Genomic DNA, 25,000 nt, shown 5'->3' with positions numbered 1-25,000 from the left:
CCAGCCTGGCCCTTCTCCAACCATCGGGGGCAGCAGCCAGCAGTCAGTGGGCCTGCAGAAATGGGCTCCCAGCAGGCTCTGGCTGACTGATGATTTGAATATGCACCGCCCTCCCTCCCTCCCTCCCTCCCTCTCTCTCTCTCTCTCTCTCTCTCCCCCTCTCTCTCTACTAACCCTGTTTACTCCACAGTAGCACCAGCACTGAGCTGGAAGCAGGAAGCAGAAACTGCTGCAACCCTGGGAAGGTGTGTCTGGGGCGCTTGGGGGCCTGTCAGCATCAGCAGCAGCAGAGACCAGGCCCTGATAGAGACACGCTGGGGCACGGGGGGGGGGTGCTGCAGGATTTCAGTTACCCGTGCAGGCTGCCTGGGCCAGAGAGAACCTCTAGCTTGCAGCCCCCCAAGGAAGGATCCGGGCACCGGAAGGAAACACTGGCTGCTGACTCAGGCCCTGAGCCCCTTTGCACTTTGGCCCGTGAAGCAGATAGGCTGACAGTGATATGCGCTGTTGGCAAATAGCACCTAGGAGAGCTTAGAACTGCCCTGGCATGTAGCAATCATCACCCACTGGGCATAAGCTTGGAGCACTCGGAGCGCTATCTCCAAATAAAACGCACTCTGACGAGCTCCACGCCGAAAAGCACACCTGCCCTAATGGACAGAGGGCCTGTTTATCCCGTCAATAAATGTTGCAGCTAAAGAACATGTCTGTCCTGCTATGTGTCCAAAATATGGAACGCTTCACGAATTTGCGTGTCATCCTTGCGCAGGGGCCATGCTAATCTTCTCTGTATCGTTCCAATTTTAGTATATGTGCTGCCGAAGCGAGCACAGACTGAAGGTTGACCCAGCCCATACATAAACCCCCCCAGATCTATGATCTCTGGACATAGGGTGGCATACAATGGGCATTTCTTGAGACAGAAAGCGCTTGCTTTTGGGGGAATGATATGAAACGGAGGCAGAGAGCAATGGTCCGCGCTTATTCACTGCTGCGCTGGTCCGAGAGGTGAGTTTTTGTTATTTTTGGAATGCTTGCCGGAGCAATGTAGTTGCAAAGGCTCATGGTGCAGTTTGTATGCAAAGTGATTGATCCCAGCACAATGCCTGGGTGCATTACAGTAGTCCCACAAGCCAGAGGAAACACAGAGGGCCTGCCTGTCAGGGGGCTTTGTTTGGGGGCCCATGGGCTGTTCCAAGAGAAGGCAAGAGGAGGCAGCTGGCCGGCATGTCAGTCCCCCCCCCCCGCCCCCAGGGGGCGCAGGATGGCCCCCTGCTTGCATTCAGAGGCTGACTTAAAATGTTCCTTTGGCGGGGCTGGCTTCAGCGCCCTTGGCTTTTAAGTCACCGTGGGTCTGGTTCCCTTTGGCAGGTCCAGGTTCTCCCTTACAACAGCTATGGGCCGGGGGTTAGCTGCATTATCAACAGCGTCAGGGTGTGAGACGCGTGGGCTAGAAAATCAGGTCCAGCAGCGCTTGCAGGCGCACCTACCTCAGAAAGGCCCCTGGAAGGACTGCGCGGAGGAGGAGGAGGAGGTGAGACACAAGAGGGCCAGTATGAGGCGTCTGACTACGTACGGATCAGAAGATTGTAGGGTCGACTCCTATCTGGCTCGGGTTCATTCCTTGCTTTTTGGGTCCTGCTGTTACATTTAAATCCCTAAGAGCATCTGTGCCTGCAAAGGTGCTTTAATTTTATGGGCGGGCCGTCGGTATAAGAAAGAAAGACTGGCCAAAGTCCATCCTAATACATCAGCAGCAGGGGCCCATCCCGAAAATCCCAACCAGCAGCAAATGCTTTCTGTGTCTGCGCTGTAAAGGGTGGGGGTTGGCTTGTGAACCAGTTGGGAAAATGCCACGTGTCTGTAGCACAGACCCCACCTGCTAAGAAAAGGTTGCTTCTCTCCCCTGATCCGGAACAGCAAAGGCATTCTGAGGTACACTGAAAGCCAAGGGAGAGATGGTGGCCAAGGCCTTGAGGTGCACGTCCCCTGCTCTGCCTGCTGCGCCGGTGGCCTGCCTGCCGCCCTTCACGCCCCTGATCGGCCAGAGACCTCTCTGGCCAGTTCTGCGGGCGGGCTTTTTCTCGACCTCAGACACTCAGGGAGACATCATCAGAAGGAGCACCGGAGGAGGGCTTGGCCCTTGCTGTGTGGCCTAGCCCAGCCTGGCCCTTCTCCAACCATCGGGGGCAGCAGCCAGCAGTCAGTGGGCCTGCAGAAATGGGCTCCCAGCAGGCTCTGGCTGACTGATGATTTGAATATGCACCGCCCTCCCTCCCTCCCTCCCTCCCTCCCTCTCTCTCTCTCTCTCTCTCTCTCTCCCCCTCTCTCTCTACTAACCCTGTTTACTCCACAGTAGCACCAGCACTGAGCTGGAAGCAGGAAGCAGAAACTGCTGCAACCCTGGGAAGGTGTGTCTGGGGCGCTTGGGGGCCTGTCAGCATCAGCAGCAGCAGAGACCAGGCCCTGATAGAGACACGCTGGGGCACGGGGGGGGGGGGGGGCGTGCTGCAGGATTTCAGTTACCCGTGCAGGCTGCCTGGGCCAGAGAGAACCTCTAGCTTGCAGCCCCCCAAGGAAGGATCCGGGCACCGGAAGGAAACACTGGCTGCTGACTCAGGCCCTGAGCCCCTTTGCACTTTGGCCCGTGAAGCAGATAGGCTGACAGTGATATGCGCTGTTGGCAAATAGCACCTAGGAGAGCTTAGAACTGCCCTGGCATGTAGCAATCATCACCCACTGGGCATAAGCTTGGAGCACTCGCAGCGCTATCTCCAAATAAAACGCACTCTGACGAGCTCCACGCCGAAAAGCACACCTGCCCTAATGGACAGAGGGCCTGTTTATCCCGTCAATAAATGTTGCAGCTAAAGAACATGTCTGTCCTGCTATGTGTCCAAAATATGGAACGCTTCACGAATTTGCGTGTCATCCTTGCGCAGGGGCCATGCTAATCTTCTCTGTATCGTTCCAATTTTAGTATATGTGCTGCCGAAGCGAGCACAGACTGAAGGTTGACCCAGCCCATACATAAACCCCCCCAGATCTATGATCTCTGGACATAGGGTGGCATACAATGGGCATTTCTTGAGACAGAAAGCGCTTGCTTTTGGGGGAATGATATGAAACGGAGCCAGAGAGCAATGGTCCGCGCTTATTCACTGCTGCGCTGGTCCGAGAGGTGAGTTTTTGTTATTTTTGGAATGCTTGCCGGAGCAATGTAGTTGCAAAGGCTCATGGTGCAGTCTGTATGCAAAGTGATTGATCCCAGCACAATGCCTGGGTGCATTACAGTAGTCCCACAAGCCAGAGGAAACACAGAGGGCCTGCCTGTCAGGGGGCTTTGTTTGGGGGCCCATGGGCTGTTCCAAGAGAAGGCAAGAGGAGGCAGCTGGCCGGCATGTCAGTCCCCCCCCCCGCCCCCAGGGGGCGCAGGATGGCCCCCTGCTTGCATTCAGAGGCTGACTTAAAATGTTCCTTTGGCGGGGCTGGCTTCAGTGCCCTTGGCTTTTAAGTCACCGTGGGTCTGGTTCCCTTTGGCAGGTCCAGGTTCTCCCTTACAACAGCTATGGGCCGGGGGTTAGCTGCATTATCAACAGCGTCAGGGTGTGATGCGCGTGGGCTAGAAAATCAGGTCCAGCAGGGCTTGCAGGCGCACCTACCTCAGAAAGGCCCCTGGAAGGCCTGCGCGGAGGAGGAGGAGGTGGGACACAAGAGGGCCAGTATGAGGCGTCTGACTACGTACGGATCAGAAGATTGTAGGGTCGACTCCTATCTGGCTCGGGTTCATTCCTTGCTTTTTGGGTCCTGCTGTTACATTTAAATCCCTAAGAGCATCTGTGCCTGCAAAGGTGCTTTAATTTTATGGCGGCCCGTCGGTATAAGAAAGAAAGACTGGCCAAAGTCCATCCTAATACATCAGCAGCAGGGGCCCATCCCGAAAATCCCAACCAGCAGCAAATGCTTTCTGTGTCTGCGCTGTAAAGGGTGGGGGTTGGCTTGTGAACCAGTTGGGAAAATGCCACGTGTCTGTAGCACAGACCCCACCTGCTAAGAAAAGGTTGCTTCTCTCCCCTGATCCGGAACAGCAAAGGCATTCTGAGGTACACTGAAAGCCAAGGGAGAGATGGTGGCCAAGGCCTTGAGGTGCACGTCCCCTGCGCTGCCTGCTGCGCCGGTGGCCTGCCTGCCGCCCTTCACGCCCAGAGACCTCTCTGGCCAGTTCTGCGGGCGGGCTTTTTCTCGACCTCAGACACTCAGGGAGACATCATCAGAAGGAGCACCGGAGGAGGGCTTGGCCCTTGCTGTGTGGCCTAGCCCAGCCTGGCCCTTCTCCAACCATCGGGGGCAGCAGCCAGCAGTCAGTGGGCCTGCAGAAATGGGCTCCCAGCAGGCTCTGGCTGACTGATGATTTGAATATGCACCGCCCTCCCTCCCTCCCTCCCTCCCTCCCTCTCTCTCTCTCTCTCTCTCTCTCTCTCCCCCTCTCTCTCTACTAACCCTGTTTACTCCACAGTAGCACCAGCACTGAGCTGGAAGCAGGAAGCAGAAACTGCTGCAACCCTGGGAAGGTGTGTCTGGGGCGCTTGGGGGCCTGTCAGCATCAGCAGCAGCAGAGACCAGGCCCTGATAGAGACACGCTGGGGCACGGGGGGGGGGGGTGCTGCAGGATTTCAGTTACCCGTGCAGGCTGCCTGGGCCAGAGAGAACCTCTAGCTTGCAGCCCCCCAAGGAAGGATCCGGGCACCGGAAGGAAACACTGGCTGCTGACTCAGGCCCTGAGCCCCTTTGCACTTTGGCCCGTGAAGCAGATAGGCTGACAGTGATATGCGCTGTTGGCAAATAGCACCTAGGAGAGCTTAGAACTGCCCTGGCATGTAGCAATCATCACCCACTGGGCATAAGCTTGGAGCACTCGCAGCGCTATCTCCAAATAAAACGCACTCTGACGAGCTCCACGCCGAAAAGCATACCTGCCCTAATGGACAGAGGGCCTGTTTATCCCGTCAATAAATGTTGCAGCTAAAGAACATGTCTGTCCTGCTATGTGTCCAAAATATGGAACGCTTCACGAATTTGCGTGTCATCCTTGCGCAGAGGCCATGCTAATCTTCTCTGTATCGTTCCAATTTTAGTATATGTGCTGCCGAAGCGAGCACAGACTGAAGGTTGACCCAGCCCATACATAAACCCCCCCAGATCTATGATCTCTGGACATAGGGTGGCATACAATGGGCATTTCTTGAGACAGAAAGCGCTTGCTTTTGGGGGAATGATATGAAACGGAGGCAGAGAGCAATGGTCCGCGCTTATTCACTGCTGCGCTGGTCCGAGAGGTGAGTTTTTGTTATTTTTGGAATGCTTGCCGGAGCAATGTAGTTGCAAAGGCTCATGGTGCAGTCTGTATGCAAAGTGATTGATCCCAGCACAATGCCTGGGTGCATTACAGTAGTCCCACAAGCCAGAGGAAACACAGAGGGCCTGCCTGTCAGGGGGCTTTGTTTGGGGGCCCATGGGCTGTTCCAAGAGGAGGCAAGAGGAGGCAGCTGGCCGGCATGTCAGTCCCCCCAGGGGGCGCAGGATGGCCGCCTGCTTGCATTCAGAGGCTGACTTAAAATGTTCCTTTGGCGGGGCTGGCTTCAGTGCCCTTGGCTTTTAAGTCACCGTGGGTCTGGTTCCCTTTGGCAGGTCCAGGTTCTCCCTTACAACAGCTATGGGCCGGGGGTTAGCTGCATTATCAACAGCGTCAGGGTGTGATGCGCGTGGGCTAGAAAATCAGGTCCAGCAGCGCTTGCAGGCGCACCTACCTCAGAAAGGCCCCTGGAAGGACTGCGCGGAGGAGGAGGTGAGACACAAGAGGGCCAGTATGAGGCGTCTGACTACGTACGGATCAGAAGATTGTAGGGTCGACTCCTATCTGGCTCGGGTTCATTCCTTGCTTTTTGGGTCCTGCTGTTACATTTAAATCCCTAAGAGCATCTGTGCCTGCAAAGGTGCTTTAATTTTATGGGCGGGCCGTCGGTATAAGAAAGAAAGACTGGCCAAAGTCCATCCTAATACATCAGCAGCAGGGGCCCATCCCGAAAATCCCAACCAGCAGCAAATGCTTTCTGTGTCTGCGCTATAAAGGGTGGGGGTTGGCTTGTGAACCAGTTGGGAAAATGCCACGTGTCTGTAGCACAGACCCCACCTGCTAAGAAAAGGTTGCTTCTCTCCCCTGATCCGGAACAGCAAAGGCATTCTGAGGTACACTGAAAGCCAAGGGAGAGATGGTGGCCAAGGCCTTGAGGTGCACGTCCCCTGCGCTGCCTGCTGCGCCGGTGGCCTGCCTGCCGCCCTTCACGCCCCTGATCGGCCAGAGACCTCTCTGGCCAGTTCTGCGGGCGGGCTTTTTCTCGACCTCAGACACTCAGGGAGACATCATCAGAAGGAGCACCGGAGGAGGGCTTGGCCCTTGCTGTGTGGCCTAGCCCAGCCTGGCCCTTCTCCAACCATCGGGGGCAGCAGCCAGCAGTCAGTGGGCCTGCAGAAATGGGCTCCCAGCAGGCTCTGGCTGACTGATGATTTGAATATGCACCGCCCTCCCTCCCTCCCTCCCTCCCTCTCTCCCTCTCTCTCTCTCTCTCTCTCTCCCCCTCTCTCTCTACTAACCCTGTTTACTCCACAGTAGCACCAGCACTGAGCTGGAAGCAGGAAGCAGAAACTGCTGCAACCCTGGGAAGGTGTGTCTGGGGCGCTTGGGGGCCTGTCAGCATCAGCAGCAGCAGAGACCAGGCCCTGATAGAGACACGCTGGGGCACGGGGGGGGGGGGTGCTGCAGGATTTCAGTTACCCGTGCAGGCTGCCTGGGCCAGAGAGAACCTCTAGCTTGCAGCCCCCCAAGGAAGGATCCGGGCACCGGAAGGAAACACTGGCTGCTGACTCAGGCCCTGAGCCCCTTTGCACTTTGGCCCGTGAAGCAGATAGGCTGACAGTGATATGCGCTGTTGGCAAATAGCACCTAGGAGAGCTTAGAACTGCCCTGGCATGTAGCAATCATCACCCACTGGGCATAAGCTTGGAGCACTCGCAGCGCTATCTCCAAATAAAACGCACTCTGACGAGCTCCACGCCGAAAAGCACACCTGCCCTAATGGACAGAGGGCCTGTTTATCCCGTCAATAAATGTTGCAGCTAAAGAACATGTCTGTCCTGCTATGTGTCCAAAATATGGAACGCTTCACGAATTTGCGTGTCATCCTTGCGCAGGGGCCATGCTAATCTTCTCTGTATCGTTCCAATTTTAGTATATGTGCTGCCGAAGCGAGCACAGACTGAAGGTTGACCCAGCCCATACATAAACCCCCCCAGATCTATGATCTCTGGACATAGGGTGGCATACAATGGGCATTTCTTGAGACAGAAAGCGCTTGCTTTTGGGGGAATGATATGAAACGGAGGCAGAGAGCAATGGTCCGCGCTTATTCACTGCTGCGCTGGTCCGAGAGGTGAGTTTTTGTTATTTTTGGAATGCTTGCCGGAGCAATGTAGTTGCAAAGGCTCATGGTGCAGTCTGTATGCAAAGTGATTGATCCCAGCACAATGCCTGGGTGCATTACAGTAGTCCCACAAGCCAGAGGAAACACAGAGGGCCTGCCTGTCAGGGGGCTTTGTTTGGGGGCCCATGGGCTGTTCCAAGAGAAGGCAAGAGGAGGCAGCTGGCCGGCATGTCAGTCCCCCCCCCCGCCCCCAGGGGGCGCAGGATGGCCCCCTGCTTGCATTCAGAGGCTGACTTAAAATGTTCCTTTGGCGGGGCTGGCTTCAGTGCCCTTGGCTTTTAAGTCACCGTGGGTCTGGTTCCCTTTGGCAGGTCCAGGTTCTCCCTTACAACAGCTATGGGCCGGGGGTTAGCTGCATTATCAACAGCGTCAGGGTGTGAGACGCGTGGGCTAGAAAATCAGGTCCAGCAGCGCTTGCAGGCGCACCTACCTCAGAAAGGCCCCTGGAAGGACTGCGCGGAGGAGGAGGAGGAGGTGAGACACAAGAGGGCCAGTATGAGGCGTCTGACTACGTACGGATCAGAAGATTGTAGGGTCGACTCCTATCTGGCTCGGGTTCATTCCTTGCTTTTTGGGTCCTGCTGTTACATTTAAATCCCTAAGAGCATCTGTGCCTGCAAAGGTGCTTTAATTTTATGGGCGGGCCGTCGGTATAAGAAAGAAAGACTGGCCAAAGTCCATCCTAATACATCAGCAGCAGGGGCCCATCCCGAAAATCCCAACCAGCAGCAAATGCTTTCTGTGTCTGCGCTGTAAAGGGTGGGGGTTGGCTTGTGAACCAGTTGGGAAAATGCCACGTGTCTGTAGCACAGACCCCACCTGCTAAGAAAAGGTTGCTTCTCTCCCCTGATCCGGAACAGCAAAGGCATTCTGAGGTACACTGAAAGCCAAGGGAGAGATGGTGGCCAAGGCCTTGAGGTGCACGTCCCCTGCGCTGCCTGCTGCGCCGGTGGCCTGCCTGCCGCCCTTCACGCCCCTGATCGGCCAGAGACCTCTCTGGCCAGTTCTGCGGGCGGGCTTTTTCTCGACCTCAGACACTCAGGGAGACATCATCAGAAGGAACACCGGAGGAGGGCTTGGCCCTTGCTGTGTGGCCTAGCCCAGCCTGGCCCTTCTCCAACCATCGGGGGCAGCAGCCAGCAGTCAGTGGGCCTGCAGAAATGGGCTCCCAGCAGGCTCTGGCTGACTGATGATTTGAATATGCACCGCCCTCCCTCCCTCCCTCCCTCCCTCCCTCCCTCTCTCTCTCTCTCTCTCTCTCTCTCTCCCCCTCTCTCTCTACTAACCCTGTTTACTCCACAGTAGCACCAGCACTGAGCTGGAAGCAGGAAGCAGAAACTGCTGCAACCCTGGGAAGGTGTGTCTGGGGCGCTTGGGGGCCTGTCAGCATCAGCAGCAGCAGAGACCAGGCCCTGATAGAGACACGCTGGGGCACGGGGGGGGGGGGGGGGTGCTGCAGGATTTCAGTTACGCGTGCAGGCTGCCTGGGCCAGAGAGAACCTCTAGCTTGCAGCCCCCCAAGGAAGGATCCGGGCACCGGAAGGAAACACTGGCTGCTGACTCAGGCCCTGAGCCCCTTTGCACTTTGGCCCGTGAAGCAGATAGGCTGACAGTGATATGCGCTGTTGGCAAATAGCACCTAGGAGAGCTTAGAACTGCCCTGGCATGTAGCAATCATCACCCACTGGGCATAAGCTTGGAGCACTCGCAGCGCTATCTCCAAATAAAACGCACTCTGACGAGCTCCACGCCGAAAAGCACACCTGCCCTAATGGACAGAGGGCCTGTTTATCCAGTCAATAAATGTTGCAGCTAAAGAACATGTCTGTCCTGCTATGTGTCCAAAATATGGAACGCTTCACGAATTTGCGTGTCATCCTTGCGCAGGGGCCATGCTAATCTTCTCTGTATCGTTCCAATTTTAGTATATGTGCTGCCGAAGCGAGCACAGACTGAAGGTTGACCCAGCCCATACATAAACCCCCCCAGATCTATGATCTCTGGACATAGGGTGGCATACAATGGGCATTTCTTGAGACAGAAAGCGCTTGCTTTTGGGGGAATGATATGAAACGGAGGCAGAGAGCAATGGTCCGCGCTTATTCACTGCTGCGCTGGTCCGAGAGGTGAGTTTTTGTTATTTTTGGAATGCTTGCCGGAGCAATGTAGTTGCAAAGGCTCATGGTGCAGTCTGTATGCAAAGTGATTGATCCCAGCACAATGCCTGGGTGCATTACAGTAGTCCCACAAGCCAGAGGAAACACAGAGGGCCTGCCTGTCAGGGGGCTTTGTTTGGGGGCCCATGGGCTGTTCCAAGAGAAGGCAAGAGGAGGCAGCTGGCCGGCATGTCAGACCCCCCCCCGCCCCCAGGGGGCGCAGGATGGCCCCCTGCTTGCATTCAGAGGCTGACTTAAAATGTTCCTTTGGCGGGGCTGGCTTCAGTGCCCTTGGCTTTTAAGTCACCGTGGGTCTGGTTCCCTTTGGCAGGTCCAGGTTCTCCCTTACAACAGCTATGGGCCGGGGGTTAGCTGCATTATCAACAGCGTCAGGGTGTGAGACGCGTGGGCTAGAAAATCAGGTCCAGCAGGGCTTGCAGGCGCACCTACCTCAGAAAGGCCCCTGGAAGGCCTGCGCGGAGGAGGATGAGGTGGGACACAAGAGGGCCAGTATGAGGCGTCTGACTACGTACGGATCAGAAGATTGTAGGGTCGACTCCTATCTGGCTCGGGTTCATTCCTTGCTTTTTGGGTCCTGCTGTTACATTTAAATCCCTAAGAGCATCTGTGCCTGCAAAGGTGCTTTAATTTTATGGGCGGGCCGTCGGTATAAGAAAGAAAGACTGGCCAAAGTCCATCCTAATACATCAGCAGCAGGGGCCCATCCCGAAAATCCCAACCAGCAGCAAATGCTTTCTGTGTCTGCGCTGTAAAGGGTGGGGGTTGGCTTGTGAACCAGTTGGGAAAATGCCACGTGTCTGTAGCACAGACCCCACCTGCTAAGAAAAGGTTGCTTCTCTCCCCTGATCCGGAACAGCAAAGGCATTCTGAGGTACACTGAAAGCCAAGGGAGAGATGGTGGCCAAGGCCTTGAGGTGCACGTCCCCTGCGCTGCCTGCTGCGCCGGTGGCCTGCCTGCCGCCCTTCACGCCCCTGATCGGCCAGAGACCTCTCTGGCCAGTTCTGCGGGCGGGCTTTTTCTCGACCTCAGACACTCAGGGAGACATCATCAGAAGGAGCACCGGAGGAGGGCTTGGCCCTTGCTGTGTGGCCTAGCCCAGCCTGGCCCTTCTCCAACCATCGGGGGCAGCAGCCAGCAGTCAGTGGGCCTGCAGAAATGGGCTCCCAGCAGGCTCTGGCTGACTGATGATTTGAATATGCACCGCCCTCCCTCCCTCCCTCCCTCCCTCCCTCTCTCTCTCTCTCTCTCTCTCTCTCTCTCTCCCCCTCTCTCTCTACTAACCCTGTTTACTCCACAGTAGCACCAGCACTGAGCTGGAAGCAGGAAGCAGAAACTGCTGCAACCCTGGGAAGGTGTGTCTGGGGCGCTTGGGGGCCTGTCAGCATCAGCAGCAGCAGAGACCAGGCCCTGATAGAGACACGCTGGGGCACGGGGGGGGGGGGGGTGCTGCAGGATTTCAGTTACCCGTGCAGGCTGCCTGGGCCAGAGAGAACCTCTAGCTTGCAGCCCCCCAAGGAAGGATCCGGGCACCGGAAGGAAACACTGGCTGCTGACTCAGGCCCTGAGCCCCTTTGCACTTTGGCCCGTGAAGCAGATAGGCTGACAGTGATATGCGCTGTTGGCAAATAGCACCTAGGAGAGCTTAGAACTGCCCTGGCATGTAGCAATCATCACCCACTGGGCATAAGCTTGGAGCACTCGCAGCGCTATCTCCAAATAAAACGCACTCTGACGAGCTCCACGCCGAAAAGCACACCTGCCCTAATGGACAGAGGGCCTGTTTATCCCGTCAATAAATGTTGCAGCTAAAGAACATGTCTGTCCTGCTATGTGTCCAAAATATGGAACGCTTCACGAATTTGCGTGTCATCCTTGCGCAGGGGCCATGCTAATCTTCTCTGTATCGTTCCAATTTTAGTATATGTGCTGCCGAAGCGAGCACAGACTGAAGGTTGACCCAGCCCATACATAAACCCCCCCAGATCTATGATCTCTGGACATAGGGTGGCATACAATGGGCATTTCTTGAGACAGAAAGCGCTTGCTTTTGGGGGAATGATATGAAACGGAGCCAGAGAGCAATGGTCCGCGCTTATTCACTGCTGCGCTGGTCCGAGAGGTGAGTTTTTGTTATTTTTGGAATGCTTGCCGGAGCAATGTAGTTGCAAAGGCTCATGGTGCAGTCTGTATGCAAAGTGATTGATCCCAGCACAATGCCTGGGTGCATTACAGTAGTCCCACAAGCCAGAGGAAACACAGAGGGCCTGCCTGTCAGGGGGCTTTGTTTGGGGGCCCATGGGCTGTTCCAAGAGAAGGCAAGAGGAGGCAGCTGGCCGGCATGTCAGTCCCCCCCCCGCCCCCAGGGGGCGCAGGATGGCCCCCTGCTTGCATTCAGAGGCTGACTTAAAATGTTCCTTTGGCGGGGCTGGCTTCAGTGCCCTTGGCTTTTAAGTCACCGTGGGTCTGGTTCCCTTTGGCAGGTCCAGGTTCTCCCTTACAACAGCTATGGGCCGGGGGTTAGCTGCATTATCAACAGCGTCAGGGTGTGATGCGCGTGGGCTAGAAAATCAGGTCCAGCAGGGCTTGCAGGCGCACCTACCTCAGAAAGGCCCCTGGAAGGCCTGCGCGGAGGAGGAGGAGGTGGGACACAAGAGGGCCAGTATGAGGCGTCTGACTACGTACGGATCAGAAGATTGTAGGGTCGACTCCTATCTGGCTCGGGTTCATTCCTTGCTTTTTGGGTCCTGCTGTTACATTTAAATCCCTAAGAGCATCTGTGCCTGCAAAGGTGCTTTAATTTTATGGGCGGGCCGTCGGTATAAGAAAGAAAGACTGGCCAAAGTCCATCCTAATACATCAGCAGCAGGGGCCCATCCCGAAAATCCCAACCAGCAGCAAATGCTTTCTGTGTCTGCGCTGTAAAGGGTGGGGGTTGGCTTGTGAACCAGTTGGGAAAATGCCACGTGTCTGTAGCACAGACCCCACCTGCTAAGAAAAGGTTGCTTCTCTCCCCTGATCCGGAACAGCAAAGGCATTCTGAGGTACACTGAAAGCCAAGGGAGAGATGGTGGCCAAGGCCTTGAGGTGCACGTCCCCTGCGCTGCCTGCTGCGCCGGTGGCCTGCCTGCCTGCCGCCCTTCACGCCCCTTCACGCCCCTGATCGGCCAGAGACCTCTCTGGCCAGTTCTGCGGGCGGGCTTTTTCTCGACCTCAGACACTCAGGGAGACATCATCAGAAGGAACACCGGAGGAGGGCTTGGCCCTTGCTGTGTGGCCTAGCCCAGCCTGGCCCTTCTCCAACCATCGGGGGCAGCAGCCAGCAGTCAGTGGGCCTGCAGAAATGGGCTCCCAGCAGGCTCTGGCTGACTGATGATTTGAATATGCACCGCCCTCCCTCCCTCCCTCCCTCCCTCCCTCCCTCTCTCTCTCTCTCTCTCTCTCTCTCTCTCCCCCTCTCTCTCTACTAACCCTGTTTACTCCACAGTAGCACCAGCACTGAGCTGGAAGCAGGAAGCAGAAACTGCTGCAACCCTGGGAAGGTGTGTCTGGGGCGCTTGGGGGCCTGTCAGCATCAGCAGCAGCAGAGACCAGGCCCTGATAGAGACACGCTGGGGCACGGGGGGGGGGGGTGCTGCAGGATTTCAGTTACCCGTGCAGGCTGCCTGGGCCAGAGAGAACCTCTAGCTTGCAGCCCCCCAAGGAAGGATCCGGGCACCGGAAGGAAACACTGGCTGCTGACTCAGGCCCTGAGCCCCTTTGCACTTTGGCCCGTGAAGCAGATAGGCTGACAGTGATATGCGCTGTTGGCAAATAGCACCTAGGAGAGCTTAGAACTGCCCTGGCATGTAGCAATCATCACCCACTGGGCATAAGCTTGGAGCACTCGCAGCGCTATCTCCAAATAAAACGCACTCTGACGAGCTCCACGCCGAAAAGCACACCTGCCCTAATGGACAGAGGGCCTGTTTATCCCGTCAATAAATGTTGCAGCTAAAGAACATGTCTGTCCTGCTATGTGTCCAAAATATGGAACGCTTCACGAATTTGCGTGTCATCCTTGCGCAGGGGCCATGCTAATCTTCTCTGTATCGTTCCAATTTTAGTATATGTGCTGCCGAAGCGAGCACAGACTGAAGGTTGACCCAGCCCATACATAAACCCCCCCAGATCTATGATCTCTGGACATAGGGTGGCATACAATGGGCATTTCTTGAGACAGAAAGCGCTTGCTTTTGGGGGAATGATATGAAACGGAGGCAGAGAGCAATGGTCCGCGCTTATTCACTGCTGCGCTGGTCCGAGAGGTGAGTTTTTGTTATTTTTGGAATGCTTGCCGGAGCAATGTAGTTGCAAAGGCTCATGGTGCAGTCTGTATGCAAAGTGATTGATCCCAGCACAATGCCTGGGTGCATTACAGTAGTCCCACAAGCCAGAGGAAACACAGAGGGCCTGCCTGTCAGGGGGCTTTGTTTGGGGGCCCATGGGCTGTACCAAGAGAAGGCAAGAGGAGGCAGCTGGCCGGCATGTCAGTCCCCCCCCCCGCCCCCAGGGGGCGCAGGATGGCCCCCTGCTTGCATTCAGAGGCTGACTTAAAATGTTCCTTTGGCGGGGCTGGCTTCAGTGCCCTTGGCTTTTAAGTCACCGTGGGTCTGGTTCCCTTTGGCAGGTCCAGGTTCTCCCTTACAACAGCTATGGGCCGGGGGTTAGCTGCATTATCAACAGCGTCAGGGTGTGAGACGCGTGGGCTAGAAAATCAGGTCCAGCAGCGCTTGCAGGCGCACCTACCTCAGAAAGGCCCCTGGAAGGACTGCGCGGAGGAGGAGGAGGAGGTGAGACACAAGAGGGCCAGTATGAGGCGTCTGACTACGTACGGATCAGAAGATTGTAGGGTCGACTCCTATCTGGCTCGGGTTCATTCCTTGCTTTTTGGGTCCTGCTGTTACATTTAAATCCCTAAGAGCATCTGTGCCTGCAAAGGTGCTTTAATTTTATGGGCGGGCCGTCGGTATAAGAAAGAAAGACTGGCCAAAGTCCATCCTAATACATCAGCAGCAGGGGCCCATCCCGAAAATCCCAACCAGCAGCAAATGCTTTCTGTGTCTGCGCTGTAAAGGGTGGGGGTTGGCTTGTGAACCAGTTGGGAAAATGCCACGTGTCTGTAGCACAGACCCCACCTGCTAAGAAAAGGTTGCTTCTCTCCCCTGATCCGGAACAGCAAAGGCATTCTGAGGTACACTGAAAGCCAAGGGAGAGATGGTGGCCAAGGCCTTGAGGTGCACGTCCCCTGCGCTGCCTGCTGCGCCGGTGGCCTGCCTGCCTGCCGCCCTTCACGCCCCTTCACGCCCCTGATCGGCCAGAGACCTCTCTGGCCAGTTCTGCGGGCGGGCTTTTTCTCGACCTCAGACACTCAGGGAGACATCATCAGAAGGAGCACCGGAGGAGGGCTTGGCCCTTGCTGTGTGGCCTAGCCCAGCCTGGCCCTTCTCCAACCATCGGGGGCAGCAGCCAGCAGTCAGTGGGCCTGCAGAAATGGGCTCCCAGCAGGCTCTGGCTGACTGATGATTTGAATATGCACCGCCCTCCCTCCCTCCCTCTCTCTCTCTCTCTCTCTCTCTCTCTCCCCCTCTCTCTCTACTAACCCTGTTTACTCCACAGTAGCACCAGCACTGAGCTGGAAGCAGGAAGCAGAAACTGCTGCAACCCTGGGAAGGTGTGTCTGGGGCGCTTGGGGGCCTGTCAGCATCAGCAGCAGCAGAGACCAGGCCCTGATAGAGACACGCTGGGGCACGGGGGGGGGTGCTGCAGGATTTCAGTTACCCGTGCAGGCTGCCTGGGCCAGAGAGAACCTCTAGCTTGCAGCCCCCCAAGGAAGGATCCGGGCACCGGAAGGAAACACTGGCTGCTGACTCAGGCCCTGAGCCCCTTTGCACTTTGGCCCGTGAAGCAGATAGGCTGACAGTGATATGCGCTGTTGGCAAATAGCACCTAGGAGAGCTTAGAACTGCCCTGGCATGTAGCAATCATCACCCACTGGGCATAAGCTTGGAGCACTCGCAGCGCTATCTCCAAATAAAACGCACTCTGACGAGCTCCACGCCGAAAAGCACACCTGCCCTAATGGACAGAGGGCCTGTTTATCCCGTCAATAAATGTTGCAGCTAAAGAACATGTCTGTCCTGCTATGTGTCCAAAATATGGAACGCTTCACGAATTTGCGTGTCATCCTTGCGCAGGGGCCATGCTAATCTTCTCTGTATCGTTCCAATTTTAGTATATGTGCTGCCGAAGCGAGCACAGACTGAAGGTTGACCCAGCCCATACATAAACCCCCCCAGATCTATGATCTCTGGACATAGGGTGGCATACAATGGGCATTTCTTGAGACAGAAAGCGCTTGCTTTTGGGGGAATGATATGAAACGGAGCCAGAGAGCAATGGTCCGCGCTTATTCACTGCTGCGCTGGTCCGAGAGGTGAGTTTTTGTTATTTTTGGAATGCTTGCCGGAGCAATGTAGTTGCAAAGGCTCATGGTGCAGTCTGTATGCAAAGTGATTGATCCCAGCACAATGCCTGGGTGCATTACAGTAGTCCCACAAGCCAGAGGAAACACAGAGGGCCTGCCTGTCAGGGGGCTTTGTTTGGGGGCCCATGGGCTGTTCCAAGAGAAGGCAAGAGGAGGCAGCTGGCCGGCATGTCAGTCCCCCCCCCCGCCCCCAGGGGGCGCAGGATGGCCCCCTGCTTGCATTCAGAGGCTGACTTAAAATGTTCCTTTGGCGGGGCTGGCTTCAGTGCCCTTGGCTTTTAAGTCACCGTGGGTCTGGTTCCCTTTGGCAGGTCCAGGTTCTCCCTTACAACAGCTATGGGCCGGGGGTTAGCTGCATTATCAACAGCGTCAGGGTGTGATGCGCGTGGGCTAGAAAATCAGGTCCAGCAGGGCTTGCAGGCGCACCTACCTCAGAAAGGCCCCTGGAAGGCCTGCGCGGAGGAGGAGGAGGTGGGACACAAGAGGGCCAGTATGAGGCGTCTGACTACGTACGGATCAGAAGATTGTAGGGTCGACTCCTATCTGGCTCGGGTTCATTCCTTGCTTTTTGGGTCCTGCTGTTACATTTAAATCCCTAAGAGCATCTGTGCCTGCAAAGGTGCTTTAATTTTATGGGCGGGCCGTCGGTATAAGAAAGAAAGACTGGCCAAAGTCCATCCTAATACATCAGCAGCAGGGGCCCATCCCGAAAATCCCAACCAGCAGCAAATGCTTTCTGTGTCTGCGCTGTAAAGGGTGGGGGTTGGCTTGTGAACCAGTTGGGAAAATGCCACGTGTCTGTAGCACAGACCCCACCTGCTAAGAAAAGGTTGCTTCTCTCCCCTGATCCGGAACAGCAAAGGCATTCTGAGGTACACTGAAAGCCAAGGGAGAGATGGTGGCCAAGGCCTTGAGGTGCACGTCCCCTGCGCTGCCTGCTGCGCCGGTGGCCTGCCTGCCTGCCGCCCTTCACGCCCCTTCACGCCCCTGATCGGCCAGAGACCTCTCTGGCCAGTTCTGCGGGCGGGCTTTTTCTCGACCTCAGACACTCAGGGAGACATCATCAGAAGGAGCACCGGAGGAGGGCTTGGCCCTTGCTGTGTGGCCTAGCCCAGCCTGGCCCTTCTCCAACCATCGGGGGCAGCAGCCAGCAGTCAGTGGGCCTGCAGAAATGGGCTCCCAGCAGGCTCTGGCTGACTGATGATTTGAATATGCACCGCCCTCCCTCCCTCCCTCCCTCCCTCCCTCTCTCTCTCTCTCTCTCTCTCTCCCCCTCTCTCTCTACTAACCCTGTTTACTCCACAGTAGCACCAGCACTGAGCTGGAAGCAGGAAGCAGAAACTGCTGCAACCCTGGGAAGGTGTGTCTGGGGCGCTTGGGGGCCTGTCAGCATCAGCAGCAGCAGAGACCAGGCCCTGATAGAGACACGCTGGGGCACGGGGGGGGGGTGCTGCAGGATTTCAGTTACCCGTGCAGGCTGCCTGGGCCAGAGAGAACCTCTAGCTTGCAGCCCCCCAAGGAAGGATCCGGGCACCGGAAGGAAACACTGGCTGCTGACTCAGGCCCTGAGCCCCTTTGCACTTTGGCCCGTGAAGCAGATAGGCTGACAGTGATATGCGCTGTTGGCAAATAGCACCTAGGAGAGCTTAGAACTGCCCTGGCATGTAGCAATCATCACCCACTGGGCATAAGCTTGGAGCACTCGCAGCGCTATCTCCAAATAAAACGCATTCTGACGAGCTCCACGCCGAAAAGCACACCTGCCCTAATGGACAGAGGGCCTGTTTATCCCGTCAATAAATGTTGCAGCTAAAGAACATGTCTGTCCTGCTATGTGTCCAAAATATGGAACGCTTCACGAATTTGCGTGTCATCCTTGCGCAGGGGCCATGCTAATCTTCTCTGTATCGTTCCAATTTTAGTATATGTGCTGCCGAAGCGAGCACAGACTGAAGGTTGACCCAGCCCATACATAAACCCCCCCAGATCTATGATCTCTGGACATAGGGTGGCATACAATGGGCATTTCTTGAGACAGAAAGCGCTTGCTTTTGGGGGAATGATATGAAACGGAGGCAGAGAGCAATGGTCCGCGCTTATTCACTGCTGCGCTGGTCCGAGAGGTGAGTTTTTGTTATTTTTGGAATGCTTGCCGGAGCAATGTAGTTGCAAAGGCTCATGGTGCAGTCTGTATGCAAAGTGATTGATCCCAGCACAATGCCTGGGTGCATTACAGTAGTCCCACAAGCCAGAGGAAACACAGAGGGCCTGCCTGTCAGGGGGCTTTGTTTGGGGGCCCATGGGCTGTTCCAAGAGAAGGCAAGAGGAGGCAGCTGGCCGGCATGTCAGTCCCCCCCCCCGCCCCCAGGGGGCGCAGGATGGCCCCCTGCTTGCATTCAGAGGCTGACTTAAAATGTTCCTTTGGCGGGGCTGGCTTCAGTGCCCTTGGCTTTTAAGTCACCGTGGGTCTGGTTCCCTTTGGCAGGTCCAGGTTCTCCCTTACAACAGCTATGGGCCGGGGGTTAGCTGCATTATCAACAGCGTCAGGGTGTGAGACGCGTGGGCTAGAAAATCAGGTCCAGCAGCGCTTGCAGGCGCACCTACCTCAGAAAGGCCCCTGGAAGGACTGCGCGGAGGAGGAGGAGGAGGTGAGACACAAGAGGGCCAGTATGAGGCGTCTGACTACGTACGGATCAGAAGATTGTAGGGTCGACTCCTATCTGGCTCGGGTTCATTCCTTGCTTTTTGGGTCCTGCTGTTACATTTAAATCCCTAAGAGCATCTGTGCCTGCAAAGGTGCTTTAATTTTATGGGCGGGCCGTCGGTATAAGAAAGAAAGACTGGCCAAAGTCCATCCTAATACATCAGCAGCAGGGGCCCATCCCGAAAATCCCAACCAGCAGCAAATGCTTTCTGTGTCTGCGCTGTAAAGGGTGGGGGTTGGCTTGTGAACCAGTTGGGAAAATGCCACGTGTCTGTAGCACAGACCCCACCTGCTAAGAAAAGGTTGCTTCTCTCCCCTGATCCGGAACAGCAAAGGCATTCTGAGGTACACTGAAAGCCAAGGGAGAGATGGTGGCCAAGGCCTTGAGGTGCACGTCCCCTGCGCTGCCTGCTGCGCCGGTGGCCTGCCTGCCTGCCTGCCTGCCGCCCTTCACGCCCCTTCACGCCCCTGATCGGCCAGAGACCTCTCTGGCCAGTTCTGCGGGCGGGCTTTTTCTCGACCTCAGACACTCAGGGAGACATCATCAGAAGGAGCACCGGAGGAGGGCTTGGCCCTTGCTGTGTGGCCTAGCCCAGCCTGGCCCTTCTCCAACCATCGGGGGCAGCAGCCAGCAGTCAGTGGGCCTGCAGAAATGGGCTCCCAGCAGGCTCTGGCTGACTGATGATTTGAATATGCACCGCCCTCCCTCCCTCCCTCCCTCTCTCTCTCTCTCTCTCTCTCTCTCTCTCTCCCCCTCTCTCTCTACTAACCCTGTTTACTCCACAGTAGCACCAGCACTGAGCTGGAAGCAGGAAGCAGAAACTGCTGCAACCCTGGGAAGGTGTGTCTGGGGCGCTTGGGGGCCTGTCAGCATCAGCAGCAGCAGAGACCAGGCCCTGATAGAGACACGCTGGGGCACGGGGGGGGGGGGGTGTGCTGCAGGATTTCAGTTACCCGTGCAGGCTGCCTGGGCCAGAGAGAACCTCTAGCTTGCAGCCCCCCAAGGAAGGATCCGGGCACCGGAAGGAAACACTGGCTGCTGACTCAGGCCCTGAGCCCCTTTGCACTTTGGCCCGTGAAGCAGATAGGCTGACAGTGATATGCGCTGTTGGCAAATAGCACCTAGGAGAGCTTAGAACTGCCCTGGCATGTAGCAATCATCACCCACTGGGCATAAGCTTGGAGCACTCGCAGCGCTATCTCCAAATAAAACGCACTCTGACGAGCTCCACGCCGAAAAGCACACCTGCCCTAATGGACAGAGGGCCTGTTTATCCCGTCAATAAATGTTGCAGCTAAAGAACATGTCTGTCCTGCTATGTGTCCAAAATATGGAACGCTTCACGAATTTGCGTGTCATCCTTGCGCAGGGGCCATGCTAATCTTCTCTGTATCGTTCCAATTTTAGTATATGTGCTGCCGAAGCGAGCACAGACTGAAGGTTGACCCAGCCCATACATAAACCCCCCCAGATCTATGATCTCTGGACATAGGGTGGCATACAATGGGCATTTCTTGAGACAGAAAGCGCTTGCTTTTGGGGGAATGATATGAAACGGAGCCAGAGAGCAATGGTCCGCGCTTATTCACTGCTGCGCTGGTCCGAGAGGTGAGTTTTTGTTATTTTTGGAATGCTTGCCGGAGCAATGTAGTTGCAAAGGCTCATGGTGCAGTCTGTATGCAAAGTGATTGATCCCAGCACAATGCCTGGGTGCATTACAGTAGTCCCACAAGCCAGAGGAAACACAGAGGGCCTGCCTGTCAGGGGGCTTTGTTTGGGGGCCCATGGGCTGTTCCAAGAGAAGGCAAGAGGAGGCAGCTGGCCGGCATGTCAGTCCCCCCCCCCGCCCCCAGGGGGCGCAGGATGGCCCCCTGCTTGCATTCAGAGGCTGACTTAAAATGTTCCTTTGGCGGGGCTGGCTTCAGTGCCCTTGGCTTTTAAGTCACCGTGGGTCTGGTTCCCTTTGGCAGGTCCAGGTTCTCCCTTACAACAGCTATGGGCCGGGGGTTAGCTGCATTATCAACAGCGTCAGGGTGTGATGCGCGTGGGCTAGAAAATCAGGTCCAGCAGGGCTTGCAGGCGCACCTACCTCAGAAAGGCCCCTGGAAGGCCTGCGCGGAGGAGGAGGAGGTGGGACACAAGAGGGCCAGTATGAGGCGTCTGACTACGTACGGATCAGAAGATTGTAGGGTCGACTCCTATCTGGCTCGGGTTCATTCCTTGCTTTTTGGGTCCTGCTGTTACATTTAAATCCCTAAGAGCATCTGTGCCTGCAAAGGTGCTTTAATTTTATGGGCGGGCCGTCGGTATAAGAAAGAAAGACTGGCCAAAGTCCATCCTAATACATCAGCAGCAGGGGCCCATCCCGAAAATCCCAACCAGCAGCAAATGCTTTCTGTGTCTGCGCTGTAAAGGGTGGGGGTTGGCTTGTGAACCAGTTGGGAAAATGCCACGTGTCTGTAGCACAGACCCCACCTGCTAAGAAAAGGTTGCTTCTCTCCCCTGATCCGGAACAGCAAAGGCATTCTGAGGTACACTGAAAGCCAAGGGAGAGATGGTGGCCAAGGCCTTGAGGTGCACGTCCCCTGCGCTGCCTGCTGCGCCGGTGGCCTGCCTGCCTGCCGCCCTTCACGCCCCTTCACGCCCCTGATCGGCCAGAGACCTCTCTGGCCAGTTCTGCGGGCGGGCTTTTTCTCGACCTCAGACACTCAGGGAGACATCATCAGAAGGAACACCGGAGGAGGGCTTGGCCCTTGCTGTGTGGCCTAGCCCAGCCTGGCCCTTCTCCAACCATCGGGGGCAGCAGCCAGCAGTCAGTGGGCCTGCAGAAATGGGCTCCCAGCAGGCTCTGGCTGACTGATGATTTGAATATGCACCGCCCTCCCTCCCTCCCTCCCTCCCTCCCTCCCTCTCTCTCTCTCTCTCTCTCTCTCTCTCCCCCTCTCTCTCTACTAACCCTGTTTACTCCACAGTAGCACCAGCACTGAGCTGGAAGCAGGAAGCAGAAACTGCTGCAACCCTGGGAAGGTGTGTCTGGGGCGCTTGGGGGCCTGTCAGCATCAGCAGCAGCAGAGACCAGGCCCTGATAGAGACACGCTGGGGCACGGGGGGGGGGGGGGGGTGCTGCAGGATTTCAGTTACCCGTGCAGGCTGCCTGGGCCAGAGAGAACCTCTAGCTTGCAGCCCCCCAAGGAAGGATCCGGGCACCGGAAGGAAACACTGGCTGCTGACTCAGGCCCTGAGCCCCTTTGCACTTTGGCCCGTGAAGCAGATAGGCTGACAGTGATATGCGCTGTTGGCAAATAGCACCTAGGAGAGCTTAGAACTGCCCTGGCATGTAGCAATCATCACCCACTGGGCATAAGCTTGGAGCACTCGCAGCGCTATCTCCAAATAAAACGCACTCTGACGAGCTCCACGCCGAAAAGCACACCTGCCCTAATGGACAGAGGGCCTGTTTATCCCGTCAATAAATGTTGCAGCTAAAGAACATGTCTGTCCTGCTATGTGTCCAAAATATGGAACGCTTCACGAATTTGCGTGTCATCCTTGCGCAGGGGCCATGCTAATCTTCTCTGTATCGTTCCAATTTTAGTATATGTGCTGCCGAAGCGAGCACAGACTGAAGGTTGACCCAGCCCATACATAAACCCCCCCAGATCTATGATCTCTGGACATAGGGTGGCATACAATGGGCATTTCTTGAGACAGAAAGCGCTTGCTTTTGGGGGAATGATATGAAACGGAGGCAGAGAGCAATGGTCCGCGCTTATTCACTGCTGCGCTGGTCCGAGAGGTGAGTTTTTGTTATTTTTGGAATGCTTGCCGGAGCAATGTAGTTGCAAAGGCTCATGGTGCAGTCTGTATGCAAAGTGATTGATCCCAGCACAATGCCTGGGTGCATTACAGTAGTCCCACAAGCCAGAGGAAACACAGAGGGCCTGCCTGTCAGGGGGCTTTGTTTGGGGGCCCATGGGCTGTTCCAAGAGAAGGCAAGAGGAGGCAGCTGGCCGGCATGTCAGTCCCCCCCCCCCGCCCCCAGGGGGCGCAGGATGGCCCCCTGCTTGCATTCAGAGGCTGACTTAAAATGTTCCTTTGGCGGGGCTGGCTTCAGTGCCCTTGGCTTTTAAGTCACCGTGGGTCTGGTTCCCTTTGGCAGGTCCAGGTTCTCCCTTACAACAGCTATGGGCCGGGGGTTAGCTGCATTATCAACAGCGTCAGGGTGTGATGCGCGTGGGCTAGAAAATCAGGTCCAGCAGGGCTTGCAGGCGCACCTACCTCAGAAAGGCCCCTGGAAGGCCTGCGCGGAGGAGGAGGAGGTGGGACACAAGAGGGCCAGTATGAGGCGTCTGACTACGTACGGATCAGAAGATTGTAGGGTCGACTCCTATCTGGCTCGGGTTCATTCCTTGCTTTTTGGGTCCTGCTGTTACATTTAAATCCCTAAGAGCATCTGTGCCTGCAAAGGTGCTTTAATTTTATGGGCGGGCCGTCGGTATAAGAAAGAAAGACTGGCCAAAGTCCATCCTAATACATCAGCAGCAGGGGCCCATCCCGAAAATCCCAACCAGCAGCAAATGCTTTCTGTGTCTGCGCTGTAAAGGGTGGGGGTTGGCTTGTGAACCAGTTGGGAAAATGCCACGTGTCTGTAGCACAGACCCCACCTGCTAAGAAAAGGTTGCTTCTCTCCCCTGATCCGGAACAGCAAAGGCATTCTGAGGTACACTGAAAGCCAAGGGAGAGATGGTGGCCAAGGCCTTGAGGTGCACGTCCCCTGCGCTGCCTGCTGCGCCGGTGGCCTGCCTGCCTGCCGCCCTTCACGCCCCTTCACGCCCCTGATCGGCCAGAGACCTCTCTGGCCAGTTCTGCGGGCGGGCTTTTTCTCGACCTCAGACACTCAGGGAGACATCATCAGAAGGAACACCGGAGGAGGGCTTGGCCCTTGCTGTGTGGCCTAGCCCAGCCTGGCCCTTCTCCAACCATCGGGGGCAGCAGCCAGCAGTCAGTGGGCCTGCAGAAATGGGCTCCCAGCAGGCTCTGGCTGACTGATGATTTGAATATGCACCGCCCTCCCTCCCTCCCTCCCTCCCTCCCTCCCTCTCTCTCTCTCTCTCTCTCTCTCTCTCCCCCTCTCTCTCTACTAACCCTGTTTACTCCACAGTAGCACCAGCACTGAGCTGGAAGCAGGAAGCAGAAACTGCTGCAACCCTGGGAAGGTGTGTCTGGGGCGCTTGGGGGCCTGTCAGCATCAGCAGCAGCAGAGACCAGGCCCTGATAGAGACACGCTGGGGCACGGGGGGGGGGGGGTGCTGCAGGATTTCAGTTACCCGTGCAGGCTGCCTGGGCCAGAGAGAACCTCTAGCTTGCAGCCCCCCAAGGAAGGATCCGGGCACCGGAAGGAAACACTGGCTGCTGACTCAGGCCCTGAGCCCCTTTGCACTTTGGCCCGTGAAGCAGATAGGCTGACAGTGATATGCGCTGTTGGCAAATAGCACCTAGGAGAGCTTAGAACTGCCCTGGCATGTAGCAATCATCACCCACTGGGCATAAGCTTGGAGCACTCGCAGCGCTATCTCCAAATAAAACGCACTCTGACGAGCTCCACGCCGAAAAGCACACCTGCCCTAATGGACAGAGGGCCTGTTTATCCCGTCAATAAATGTTGCAGCTAAAGAACATGTCTGTCCTGCTATGTGTCCAAAATATGGAACGCTTCACGAATTTGCGTGTCATCCTTGCGCAGGGGCCATGCTAATCTTCTCTGTATCGTTCCAATTTTAGTATATGTGCTGCCGAAGCGAGCACAGACTGAAGGTTGACCCAGCCCATACATAAACCCCCCCAGATCTATGATCTCTGGACATAGGGTGGCATACAATGGGCATTTCTTGAGACAGAAAGCGCTTGCTTTTGGGGGAATGATATGAAACGGAGGCAGAGAGCAATGGTCCGCGCTTATTCACTGCTGCGCTGGTCCGAGAGGTGAGTTTTTGTTATTTTTGGAATGCTTGCCGGAGCAATGTAGTTGCAAAGGCTCATGGTGCAGTCTGTATGCA

The 25,000-nt window shown here is 56.1% G+C and overlaps 12 non-coding genes across 12 annotated transcripts; all 12 read right to left on the bottom strand.

The window, feature by feature from the left end:
• Positions 1 to 724: 724 nt before the first annotated feature.
• Positions 725 to 831, bottom strand: LOC138568302 (U6 spliceosomal RNA). Its single transcript, XR_011302642.1, has one exon. It is a non-coding gene; the product is annotated as a U6 spliceosomal RNA (small nuclear RNA).
• A 2,066-nt stretch (positions 832 to 2,897) lies between these two features.
• LOC138568301 (U6 spliceosomal RNA) lies at positions 2,898 to 3,004 on the bottom strand. The gene has a single exon (XR_011302641.1). It is a non-coding gene; the product is annotated as a U6 spliceosomal RNA (small nuclear RNA).
• Positions 3,005 to 5,052: 2,048 nt separating this feature from the next.
• On the bottom strand, positions 5,053 to 5,159 carry LOC138568546 (U6 spliceosomal RNA). Its single transcript, XR_011302879.1, has one exon. It is a non-coding gene; the product is annotated as a U6 spliceosomal RNA (small nuclear RNA).
• Positions 5,160 to 7,203: 2,044 nt separating this feature from the next.
• Positions 7,204 to 7,310, bottom strand: LOC138568300 (U6 spliceosomal RNA). Its single transcript, XR_011302640.1, has one exon. It is a non-coding gene; the product is annotated as a U6 spliceosomal RNA (small nuclear RNA).
• A 2,070-nt stretch (positions 7,311 to 9,380) lies between these two features.
• Positions 9,381 to 9,487, bottom strand: LOC138568299 (U6 spliceosomal RNA). Its single transcript, XR_011302639.1, has one exon. It is a non-coding gene; the product is annotated as a U6 spliceosomal RNA (small nuclear RNA).
• A 2,064-nt stretch (positions 9,488 to 11,551) lies between these two features.
• On the bottom strand, positions 11,552 to 11,658 carry LOC138568298 (U6 spliceosomal RNA). Its single transcript, XR_011302638.1, has one exon. It is a non-coding gene; the product is annotated as a U6 spliceosomal RNA (small nuclear RNA).
• Positions 11,659 to 13,736: 2,078 nt separating this feature from the next.
• Positions 13,737 to 13,843, bottom strand: LOC138568297 (U6 spliceosomal RNA). Its single transcript, XR_011302637.1, has one exon. It is a non-coding gene; the product is annotated as a U6 spliceosomal RNA (small nuclear RNA).
• Positions 13,844 to 15,904: 2,061 nt separating this feature from the next.
• On the bottom strand, positions 15,905 to 16,011 carry LOC138568295 (U6 spliceosomal RNA). The gene has a single exon (XR_011302635.1). It is a non-coding gene; the product is annotated as a U6 spliceosomal RNA (small nuclear RNA).
• A 2,067-nt stretch (positions 16,012 to 18,078) lies between these two features.
• Positions 18,079 to 18,185, bottom strand: LOC138568294 (U6 spliceosomal RNA). Its single transcript, XR_011302634.1, has one exon. It is a non-coding gene; the product is annotated as a U6 spliceosomal RNA (small nuclear RNA).
• Positions 18,186 to 20,268: 2,083 nt separating this feature from the next.
• LOC138568293 (U6 spliceosomal RNA) lies at positions 20,269 to 20,375 on the bottom strand. Its single transcript, XR_011302633.1, has one exon. It is a non-coding gene; the product is annotated as a U6 spliceosomal RNA (small nuclear RNA).
• A 2,081-nt stretch (positions 20,376 to 22,456) lies between these two features.
• Positions 22,457 to 22,563, bottom strand: LOC138568292 (U6 spliceosomal RNA). The gene has a single exon (XR_011302632.1). It is a non-coding gene; the product is annotated as a U6 spliceosomal RNA (small nuclear RNA).
• A 2,079-nt stretch (positions 22,564 to 24,642) lies between these two features.
• LOC138568291 (U6 spliceosomal RNA) lies at positions 24,643 to 24,749 on the bottom strand. The gene has a single exon (XR_011302631.1). It is a non-coding gene; the product is annotated as a U6 spliceosomal RNA (small nuclear RNA).
• Between the last annotated feature and the right edge of the window lie 251 nt (positions 24,750 to 25,000).

This window comes from Ambystoma mexicanum, chromosome 2p (assembly GCF_040938575.1).
Source record: "Ambystoma mexicanum isolate Mex_15411 chromosome 2p, UKY_AmexF1_1, whole genome shotgun sequence".
Lineage (NCBI taxonomy): Eukaryota > Metazoa > Chordata > Amphibia > Caudata > Ambystomatidae > Ambystoma > Ambystoma mexicanum.
The sequence above is the reverse complement of the archived record's forward strand: the minus strand, read 5'-3'. Positions and strand labels throughout refer to the sequence as shown.